This window comes from Sorex fumeus, unplaced genomic scaffold (genome assembly GCF_029834395.1).
Source record: "Sorex fumeus unplaced genomic scaffold, SorFum_2.1 ptg000093l, whole genome shotgun sequence".
Taxonomy (NCBI): domain Eukaryota; kingdom Metazoa; phylum Chordata; class Mammalia; order Eulipotyphla; family Soricidae; genus Sorex; species Sorex fumeus.
This window is the reverse complement of record NW_026606150.1, coordinates 4,729,964-4,741,214: the sequence shown is the minus strand read 5'-3', so window position 1 is coordinate 4,741,214 and position 11,251 is coordinate 4,729,964. Positions and strand designations below refer to the sequence as shown.

Below are 11,251 nucleotides of genomic sequence, written 5' to 3'. Positions count from 1 at the left end.
TGGCATGGCACAGTAAAGCCCAGACTTCCATAATTAATAGAAAAAGCTCCGTAGACAAAGTCTAATGACACAGAAATCACGTGCTTAGACCCAAAACCGATATAGCCCCCAACAGTACACCGGGTGAATACATTCCATCTCTGTGCTCATTTCCACAGCTTCCCCCAAAGTCAGCCAATAAACAGAGGTCTTTCACTTGATTGTTTGGAAATCTTAGCTAGGTCAAAGTTCAGGTTCCACATTACACAGTACTTGCCCACCAATGTGCTGTCCCCGTCATCAGCTGGGCAGTTCAGGTTGGTTAGGAGAACAAAAGCACCCCCTTTGTCAGCCATGAAAGGAAGTGGAGCCCCTCCCCACACGCTAGTTTTATCACTCTATGATTATCATCTCAGAGCTACTAAAATGATTCGAGGCATAAATCTGCAACAGGAAGAGGTAATAACCCCATCACGAAGGCAATTTACAGAAAAGTGTATACAAAGATTGAAAAACATAACATAGCAATACAACAATGATAATGAGAGCTCAAACCTTTATTTGTGCTGTGAAGGGGAAGGAAATGATTAGTAATCACATACATGATGCAACAGTACAGGTTCCCATCATACAGAGCAACATACAAGTATTTTTACCGCCCGTGTTTACGCTCAAAGTTGCATTTCACAAGGGCACGGGGACCTTTCCCCACACAGCATGACTAATACTGCTGAAACGCCCTTGCAAAGTCATCATCCCCAGGTCATGGTGAGGCATTTCCAGATAACATATCTTAAAATAAATGTTTAGAACCAAACAAAACCCCAAAAGCAATCGGCTCATTAACAAAGTTTAAGTACAATCCCAGCTTATCAGTGATATTCCGGTACTAATTCATTAGACTCCTCAGAAACAAGTACTCCCATTAAACATTTTCAGATTTTTGAAACAAATACTCGTATTAGGCAGTTTGAAATTTTCCCGAAGTTTTACAAACAGAACAGATTCAGAAAAGGCACTCCACCCATCCTCAATTTGCTTATTTCCCAAACGGATTTTGGCAGACAGATGTTCTCTAATATTGCATCATTTAAAGCATGTTCGAGCTAAAGAAATAGCCAGTCTTAGCAAGAGAGTATGGACTGCTTGCTACCAAATTATTAGTCATTTTATAGAGGCCATAAAAGCTTATTTGCTGCTCCTTGTTACAATGACTATCAGCAATAAACAAAAACTTGGCTATAATCCGTGCTGACCAACGCCCAGATGTTTTTAAGACCCAACGCATCACATGAAATTACTTGTTAGTCATACATATGGCTCAGAATCTCAGTCACAATCTCAAGCTAATAAAGATGAGTCAAAAGCTCAGAAGAGTGCGCCTCATCGAAAGAGCACCCTAAGAGTGCAAACTACATACTGTCAGAGCCCACAATTTGGGTGCAATCTGACCCCGTGCAACTTCAGATGAAGCACAGGGGTTCAGTCCAGCGAATGGCGTTTACTGGGGCGCAAGTTTCTGACACCCCCTCAAGAAACTGACAGAGATTTTCAGTTACACCTAATCAGTCTCTTCCGCCTTGCAGCAAAGCAATTTTGCTTTCCGCCCTGCATTTAGCAGGGTTCTAAGCACTCAGCTTCTGATTAAGCTCTGTGAATCCATGCTGGAATTTGACTATTAACAATGACCAGCATCAACTTCTCTCTTGTCCATCAGCTCCAGTTTGCCCTAACTGAACTTTTCTCCAATTCCTGTTAAGCCTCCCCAACCACCCCACCCTCCGCCGTGAATCTTCACCCCATGCCCTCCCAGTACCAAGTTGTTCCTTCTTCCACCCTATAGAATCTTCACCGCGCCATCTTCCCGTTCAAACAACGATGGCTGAGATCTAATCAAGTAAAATTCAGGCTTCAAAAAGCAAGAGATGAACCCAAGCCCAGCGACACCCCGAGCATTCGCCCTGATCTGGAGAGGGCCGGAAGTGCCCGCCCAAGACCGCCATTTCTTCCTGTAGTTTTTGGCGGCAGCTGTTTTACAGCCACACCCAGCATTGCTGGGGTGAACCGGTTGGTGCCTGGGATCAACCCCTGGTGGCCCAATATACAAAATAAGCTCTACCCTTCAAGCTCATTTTCTCCCGCCCTGACCTTCCATCGCTAACAATTTGGACATCGACTACCTAGCAACACTACCCTGTTCCCATTTGCAAATCACACGAGCCTCTGCCTCAGGCACCCCAAACCCCATCCCTGTCCCATCACATCAACTGTATGGTGACACTAATCGTTCCTCTGCGGGCGCCGTGGATGAGAAAGGATCACTGGGCTCCACCGCAATCTCCATCTACCATTCATGCAGCTCGGGGTGGTGTCATCAAGGTTAAATGTCCTACAGCTGCAGAATCTTCTAGGAAGCTGTCGGTAGCACAGAACTAGGATAGGAGGCTCAACTTAGAAGACGCAGCATCTGAAAACCTCCACCCCAGAAAGGGCGGTGGGGGCTGCTGGCATCAGACGCCCAGAGGGTGGTGCTCCTGGATCATTCAACACACATCTGCTGCAGCGGCCTTCCACGACTGCCCCTCAAAGCCCATCTGCAAACTTTCAATGGCGCCCTCCTGAAAACTGCCAGGCCTGGAAACCGGACCGTGGAGAACTTCCTCCTAAGCCTCTGGGTTGCAACGTGCAGGCAGCAACTTAGGCCGGCGCTCTGCTCCTGGGACTCCCCTCCTGCACTGCTACGACTCATACGGGCCAGGGCCTCCACTGTCTCCTGGTGCCATCGGGTCGCTGGGATGAGCACTATGGTAACAAACCACGTCCATGAAGCATTTTGGTAACTTCTGGGGCCACCATCTGCGGTGACCCACCCAACAACCCCCACCCCCCTGGCTCCCCGTGCCAGTCTCAGCTCGCCGTCACCGTTACCAACAGCGCTGACTCCAACAGCGTCCTGGACGGCTTTCCCAGCTTACCAGTGACCAGAGCAAGGTTAAAGTGAAGGGCTAGAGGGAGGAGGGGCAGAGGGGGTCACAGGAGAGGCTAAACAGGCACCCAGAGCGTCCCGACATGGGGGGAAACACTGCCACCTGGAAAATAAAGTTGGGTCAATTGTGGCCACAAACACACTAGGTGCCACACTGGCCACCACCCCGCTTCCAACCGGGGTGCGGGCTCCCCAGCCTCAGCGGCTTCCACCGGGCCGGGTGTGGCCAAGCAAACCTTACATACCACCTAAGACCAGAGCACTCAGCCCGCGAGGCCAAGCTGTTTCCAGGCCGCGTCGCCAGGCGAGCTCACGACCCTCGGTCTGCAAAAAAAGGGGGCTGCTGGTCTCCCCAAGGCTAAAGTCTGCCCCCCAAGCCCGGCCCAACACCCCACTGCAGGGGATCAACCGCCAAGCTGTCTCGTCTCCATCTGGGGTGCGGAGAACCTCGGGTTCTCCCTGCCTCGCTGCGTCCACACGCCAGGGCGCTGAGGGTTCGGCGGGTTCACGTCGGGGTGACGCCCTCCCAGAAGCCAAGAGCCCCATCTTCGGCGGGGCAAGAGGCCACGCGCCTCCCGGGTTCCTGCGGGCAAGTCCACGCAGCTTTACCCAGACAAGCCCCCAGGTCTAGTCTCTCTCCTACCCTTCCTCCCCCAGGCCCCCCACTCCCCCTGATCAAACCCCCCATCAGTCCTCTGAGTCCCTAAACTGGCCCTCTCCGCCCGGTCCAGCTAAGCCCAGCGCGCAGAGTCCCTCCCTGTCGCTAACTCCTGGGGCCAGCCCGGGGCCAACTTTGGCTTTTATAGCCTGGGCCGCATCACTCAGGGCATGACTCAGCGGGGCCGATTCCTCCACTGCCACCGGAAAATAAGTCCCTCCCACTCCCGGGCGGGTTCTGCTTCAGGGTGGGGGGAGGGGGTGTCCGCCCCCTTCCCCCCTTGGCCAGATCGAGGTCAGATCTCAAGGTCACGCTTGGTGGGGGGGTGGATTCCACGGCGAGGCGCCCCTGTTCCTCCGGGGTGGGGTGCAGGGAGGGATTCCTATCATGGGGGAAGTGGACTGTGTGGAGGAGCCCAGACTGGCACCACCTTGGCGAGGGGGCGGCGAAGGACCCGTCCTAGTCGCTTCGGGTCACCCCGCCCTGCAGAGGGCAGGAAGAAGGGCCGGCGAAAGGTCTGGAAAATTCCAGGCGGTGGCGGAGGGATCTCTGCAGAGGGCGCGTCACTGGGCGGAGGCCGCGGGCGGCGGCGGCAGCGCGTGACTGCGCGCGGCTCGGCCACGTGAGGGCGGTGACGTCAGCGGCGGGCGGGGCCGCGCTCTCGCCCCCACCCCGGGCGCGCGCTCTGCGGGTCTTAGATTGTTTGGTTTGGGGGCCACACCCTGCGTACCCTGAGGATTGAGTCCTGGGCGTTGAGCCCGGGGCACCTGGTTGCGAGGTTCCAGCCCCGAGGTGGACGTTGGGAAGGGCCGGGAGCAGGGGTTAAGCCCCTGTCCCTGAGCGCGCCCGCGGCTTGGTTCTCCCGGGGGCCTCGGGGATTTCAGTGGGTAACCAGCCCCGCTGGACCAGAGTACGGAAGGAAGAAGGGGCGAGCGTGCAGTGTCCAGTGAGACGCGAGGGTCTCTAGAAATCCTCTCATTGCTAGCCCACAAGGCCAAAGGGCAGACTTGGGGGATGGGGTGGGGTGATTTTTTTTTTCTTTTTTCATAGCTTCCTTTGTTAAGGCAGTTTGCAGCCTGTGAGGGCCTCTAGGACCCCTCCCCCCTTTAATGACTTGGCGGGCTGATGAAGAATTGTTTGCTTTTAGGTAACCCACACGCCCGCCCACCCCACCCCCATCCCGGGTGCTCAGGGGCTATTCCTAGCACTGGGGCCCGAGGGTCACTCCTGATGAAGGACCTTGCTCTCAGAGTCCGAGGAGGAGGTGTTTGGGGTACTCTGGGCTCCCCCTGTTGGAGCTGCTTTCTGCAAGGCCAGTGACTTAACCCTGTGCTCACCGCACTGCTCGATGTAGAAAAACTTTTGAAAAGCCGAGTTGGAAGGAAAATCATTTAAGAGAAAAGCAGATTTGGGCTCTGTCGTGTGGGTATAATGCCAGGCAGGGTGGGTGGAACATGAGACATGAGACCCCGCTGCTGGGGGCCCTAAGGAAGCGAGTGGGGGAAGGACTTGGAGTGAGTCAGCAGGACTGAGGTTGGCACCGTGCCACCTCCCTGCCAGGAAGTCTCTTCCCAGGTAGCCACCCACTCACACCCTTGATAAAACTGCTTGTGTCAACAGGCTCCCTTGGCAACGACGGAAACTGGGCGTCTGTTTTCCCTGCCTGGGCAGGATGGCATCTGGGGGCGGCCTGGGCCACACCCTGCCCCTGCGGTTCTCGGAAAACAGATGACGTGGTGGATCCAGCACAGGCCCGGGCTTGTCCACGGCCGGCAGCTGCCCAGCCAGGCCCTAAAGCCCCAGAAAGCTCCCCCTCCCCCCAGGGGTCTTGTCCTGGTGGCATTTCCTGCTGTGGGCTGGGGACCGTGTGACCTGAACACTGTCGAATTGTTCCACAATGAGGGAATTGTCTATGGAAGGTTCTAGAAAGCTGGGAGGTGTCTGATATCCAACCAGTGCCTTCCCTTCTCTAGCAGGTCAGACCTGTGGTCAGCTGTTAACTTTTTCCAAAAAAAAAAAAAAAAAAACATGTTTTTCTTTTGGGTGGAAGGTTGGGCCACACCCTGCAGTGCTCAGAGCTCACTCCTCTGCTATGCTCAGGGGACATTCCTGACAATGCTGGGACCATACATGGTACCAGAGATTGAGCCAGGGTCAGCCTTAGTGCATGGCAAGCCTTTCTCAGGCAAAACGGGGCTCTAAGTTGAAAGCTTATTTACCAGGTGCCTGAGAGGTGAAAATTGCTGCTTTTCTCCCTTTGTCCCAGACCTTCATCCCCAAATCCCAGGATTTTAAGTTTTATATTTCAAAAGATGGGGCTAGGGGAGCAGGAAAGATAATACAGTGGGTAGGGCACATGCCTTGCATGTCGTTGACCCAGGTTTGACCCCCAGCGTCCCATATGGTCTCCTGAGCACCACCAGGAGTTGTTTCTGAGTGCAGAGCTAGGAGTAACCCCTGAGTGTCTTCAGGTGTGACCCAAAAAGCCAAAAAAAAAGAAAATGGGGCCAGAGTGATGTACAGCAAATGAGAAACTTGCTTTGCATGCAGCCGACCTGGGTTCAATCCCTGGCACCATCTATGGTCCCCCTGAGCCCCACCAGGAGTGATCCGTGAGCACAGAGCCAGGAGTAAATCTTGTGCACAGTTAGGTGTGGCCTCCCTTCAAGAACAACAAAAATTAGGAGGAATTTGCACCCAGTCAAGCTTTGGGATTCTACCGAGCACAGCCTTCTCCACCATAAAGGGCACCCGCAGTCTCCTGTGCCCTCCGTTTCAGGGCCAAGGTGGCACAGAGGTCGGGCAGTCTTACCCGGAAGCCTGCTCTGACTTCTGCGGTTTGTCTTGTAGAGATTTCCTAACCTGAAAACTCAGAGGGGGGCCAGAACAATAATACGGCAGGCAGGACGTTTGTCTTGCGGTGGCTGACACGGGTTTGATCCCTGGCACCCTGTATGGTCCCCCAAGGACCACTAGGAGTGATTCCTGAGCACAGAACCAAGAGAATCCCTGTGCACTGCGGGTGTGACCCCAAAACCAGGAAAAAAGAAAACCCTCAGAAGGTGGGTCAGAGCTAAGCAGAGGCCTGGCCCGTGGGAAGGCCGGGTGAGAGCCCCGTGCACTGTGGTCCCCCGAGCACACCCCGAAGCCCCTGAGCACCCCCAGCTGTGATCTGGAAACTAAAAGACCCAGAGGGCAATTAAAGGGTAAATGCATTTGTTTGCCATCTAAGAATTGCAATTTGGGGTGTCCGGTTGGAGCTAGGAAATGTGAAATACATCCCGAGGCCTCGAGCCAGGGCAGGCTCAAGGGAAGAAAAGAGTTGGTTCTGGGAGGAGAGTGAGTGATTTTTGGCTCTTGGCCACATCTGGCAGTGCTCAGGACTTCCTTCTGGCTCTGTGCTTGGGGTTCACTGTGGCAGAGCTCAGGCGAACTAGGTCTCACCTGGAACTGGGCTAACATACGCAGGGCAGGGGCCTTATCCCATACTGAGCGTTGGGCCCTATTACTCTGCAGCTACTTCGGCTCACGGTTCCCGGCTCTTCAGACAGGACGGAAGGGCCAATCTTACCCTCTTGCTAACAGCCTTCCCAGTTCTCACAGTTATTTGCTTGGTGGCTTCTTCAAACAGTTGCTTTTGGCCCAGTCTAAAGGTCTCTGGCTAATAAGAGATAAGGGCCAGGAGGATTGCTCCACGGCTTGGAATCTGGCCTCACATGCTGGGGGAAAAGGCAGCTGGGGTAGAGAAGGGACCACTAAGTGAATGATGCTTGGGGGGCTCACTTGGGACGGGTGATGTGTGCTGAAAGTAGACTATGGACCAAACATGATGGCCACTCAGTGCCTGTATTGTGAAGGAGAGAGAGAGAGAGTAAAAGGGAATGTGCCTGCCACAGAGGCGGGAGGGGGGGTGGAGGGAGGGGAAGGATGGGATGGGGGGTGGAGGGAGGGATACTGGGAACATTGGTGGTGGAGAATGGGCACTGGTGGAGTGGTGGAGGGATGGGTACTTGATCATTGTATGACTGAAACATAATCACGAAGGTTTGTAAGTCTGTAACTATCTCACAGTGATTCATTTAAAAATATTAAAAAATAAAACCATACTACTAAAAAAATTTAAAAAATAAAAAAGGCCTAGTTCCACCTCCCCTGCCCCGCCTCCAAGTTTAAAATGGTTGCAAGGGCCTGAGCCCTAGTACAGGGGGTAGGGCACTTGCCTGGCATGTGCCCGGTTCGATCCCTGAGCACAGAGCCAGGAGTAAGCCCCGAGCACAGCTGGGTGCAGTGGCCCCCAAACCAAAAGAAAAATAAAACACCACCAAAAGACCCCCCAAACAAACAAAGCGGCTCCGCGGCTGCCCCTTTTCCCGGGAGGCGGGTGCTCGCACAGCTGCCCCGGGCTTGGTTTCTGCTCAACCCCAGGAGGAGGGAGGAGGGAGGAGGGAGGAGGGAGGAGGGAGGCGGGCGGGGCCGCTGCGTCAGCTGCTCCCGGGCGGCTGAACAGGCCGTTCTGGGAACTGAGGAACGGGCGCCGGGCGGGCGGGGCGGTGGGCCCTTGAAGCGCTGCCCGCCTGGGTCCGTCCTCACCCCGAGCCAGCTGGGCGCTCCGTGTCCAGACAGGACAGAAGCCACCAGAAGGAAAGCAGGAGGGAGAGGAGGGCGCGAAGGCTCATACCAAGGCCAGGTCAAGGGCGCGCCCAGGGCGGCTGCCAACCGTCGGGCGCTTCCCTCCCCCCTCCCCACGCCGGCGATGCCCTTTGAGGCCGGGCCAGAACTGCACAGTCATGCGAGTTGGCTGAGTCCCCCTGCCCTCCAGGGCCCAGGGCACGCCCACCCCCCCAGCCCCCAGCTCCACGCCCAGGGTGCACCCCAGCCCCCAGCTCCTGGCCCAGGGCCCCTCCCCCCCCAGCTCCAGGCCTGGGCACGCCCCTACCCCCTAGCTCCAGGCCCAGGGGACGCCCAAGACCCCCAGCTCCTGGCTGACACAGCCCAGGTTCCCACCAGCGTTGCCCCTCTGAGGGGCCCCACTCCCCCAGTGGCCTCCTGCCAACTCCCCTACCCCAAGCCCCCCAGGGTGTCTGTCCTGCTGGGTCTCCACACCCCACAGGCCCGCATGAGGGCAGCCACCGAAAAGGCCCTTCTGTGCCCGTGAATCCATGCCTCTGGGCCCCAAGGAAGGAAGGAAATGAGCCCCACAAACTTGGAAGACCAAGAGTGGGGGGCCTCAGGTTAGGAGCCCGGGAGAGTGACTGGCACCCTAAGGGCACAGAGCTCCGGGCAGGGCTGAGGGGACCCTAGAAGGGTTCGGGGGGTGCAGACCTCCCAGACCTGATTTACTGGGCAAAGGAGGGGACAGGTAGGGATATTGGGGGGCTTTCATGCACTCCACTGCCTTCCCTGGGTCACAGGATTGGGGGTCCCCGGGCAGGTCCAGTTGCACCCCTGCCCCTGGCCAGGGCGTCAGGAACAAGTGTGACAGTCCCTGCCCTTGACCCTGGGGCCTCCCACTGGGCCCTCCTGGGCCGGGGCCACACTTGCACTTCGTCCTGCCAGTGCCCTCACAGACTCCACTCCCAAGTGCTCCTCAGAGCACCTGTCCCTCCCTGGCACAGAGAGGCCACGGGACAAGGAGGACGCATGAGGCCTGCTGCTGCCAATGGAGCTAATCCGGGTTCTGGGGCCCCACCCTATGGCCTGTGCCCAACCCCACCCGCAGGGCACGCTGGTGCCAGCTCCGGGACCAGAGTCCACATGGCCTCCCTTGTGACTGCCCTGCCCCCCCACCCCTCCCTAGGGCACTGCCTCTGCCCCTGGGAATGTCCTGCTCCGAGGGGCAGCCAAAACCCTTTGGGCACCCCCCACCCACTACTGACCTTGACCTTGAGGTGGCCTTTGTCACCGCCTGGTAAGTCACACCACCCTCTCCCACGGGGACAGGGAGTCCCGGACACGAGCTGGGCGGCCAGCAGCCTCCTCCTTAGCGTGGTCAGGGGCGCGGTGGTGCTGAGACCCCCCCAACAGCTGGGAAGGGGGTACAGGGCCGCGGGGCCCCAGGGGCGGGGAGAGGCAAGGCCTGTGCCCACCCTCCTGCCGGCTCCCCAGAGAGCCCTAGTTTGAAGGCTTGGACTCCGGTAGTTTCCCTCTGGAAAATCTCGGCCCCTTCAGCAGGTGGGGAGCAGGATGGGGGGTAGGGATCCCCCACTGTGGGGTGCAGGAAGTGGGATGCTGCCCAAGGTGGGAGGGGCTGCAGCTCCAGACCAGGGAGGTTCCGGCCACGCGGCTCCACGTGGTTCCAGGTCGCTTCTAAGGCTGAGCTGGAGGAACTGGCGGGCACAGCTGCCCCCTGCCGGCCACGGCGAGAGCGACACCCTCCCACCAGTTTCCACCAGCGGCCGGGAGCAGCCAGTTCCCCCCACCAGACTGGCAGTTTCAAAACTGCCTTGCACGCGGCCCACCAGGGTTCAATCCCTGGCAACTCATATGGTCCCCGGAGTCCGCCAGGAGTGACCCCGAAGTGCAGAGCCAGGGGTAAGCCTCGAGCCACATCAGGAGTGGTTCCCAAACCGAAAGACCAAATTGTGATCCAGATGCACTGAGGCCGCCAGCACCACTGCATGCAGGTTCTGGTGACTTAAGGCCATCGGCCCACCCTGAGTCTAGGACTGATCAGGGCTATGACCAGGCTACAGAGTGGCTCCTTGGGCCTGGGATGTAGCTCAGCAGTAACATTTACACTGTGAGGCCCTGGGTTGGATCCCTGAACCGCCCCCCGTCCTCCCCCACTGCCCCGACCACCACCACCACACACACACACACACACACACACACACTCTGCTTCCTGTCCAGGAGGAAGGGCAGCAGTGAGGACTTGCACTGAGGTCCACACTCCTCCTGGCTTGGGCTGTCAGTCCCCATAAGGCTCCAGGTCAGTCAGGCTGTGCTTGGCACTGCACCCGGCCCTGGTGCCTTCTCACTTTGTGATCTTTCTCCTGTCAGCCCTCTCCTCCAGGAAGCCTTCTGTGATCACTCATCCTGCTCCTCCCTACCCCATGTCTGTGCCCTTGGTCTTGGCTGAGTGTGGCTTCAAGGACACATGTGTGCAGACTTATTTTCCTGGGCATTTACATTCCCGCTTCCCCTAGTGTCGTCTGAAAAGCCTTTTGGTTTCTGAGCTGACACCCTCTTGGGCCACTGTCACTTCCCTGGCACTCTGGTCCCTTTTTCTGGGGAGGGGGTCTTGAGTTCCTACATCCAGCTCAGTGCTTAAGGGTCATTTGTGGCAGTGCTCAGGGGGTCATACAGTGCCAGGGACCGAACCTGGGGCTCCTGCCTGCCAGCGCACGACAGCCCTTGGAGCCACCTCCAAGCCCCCACACTCTGCAGGCCAGAGACCCCCAGTGTCCTGTCCTGGGGCCAAAGCCCTTGAGTCCAGCCAGGTCTCAGGGATCATGGGGTGAGGAGCTCCCCGTCCCCCAATGGCACGCTGGTATCCCACAAGTCCCCTGTCATCACACCCCCAAGCTCCAAACAGCACCAGCCCACAGAGCCCAGCCTGGGCGACGCTGTGTAGCGTCATGCAGTGCGGGGCACCTTCCTTACCCACGCTCGACTCAAATTCAACCCCC

At 57.3% G+C, this 11,251-nt stretch overlaps 1 long non-coding RNA gene across 1 annotated transcript; it reads right to left on the bottom strand.

Moving 5' to 3' along the window:
* Window positions 1–518: 518 nt before the first annotated feature.
* LOC130039749 (uncharacterized) lies at window positions 519–3,654 on the bottom strand. Its single transcript, XR_008794949.1, has 2 exons — window positions 3,211–3,654; window positions 519–3,068 (listed from the first exon to the last, which is right to left on the bottom strand). It is a non-coding gene; the product is annotated as an uncharacterized LOC130039749 (long non-coding RNA).
* Window positions 3,655–11,251: the final 7,597 nt, after the last annotated feature.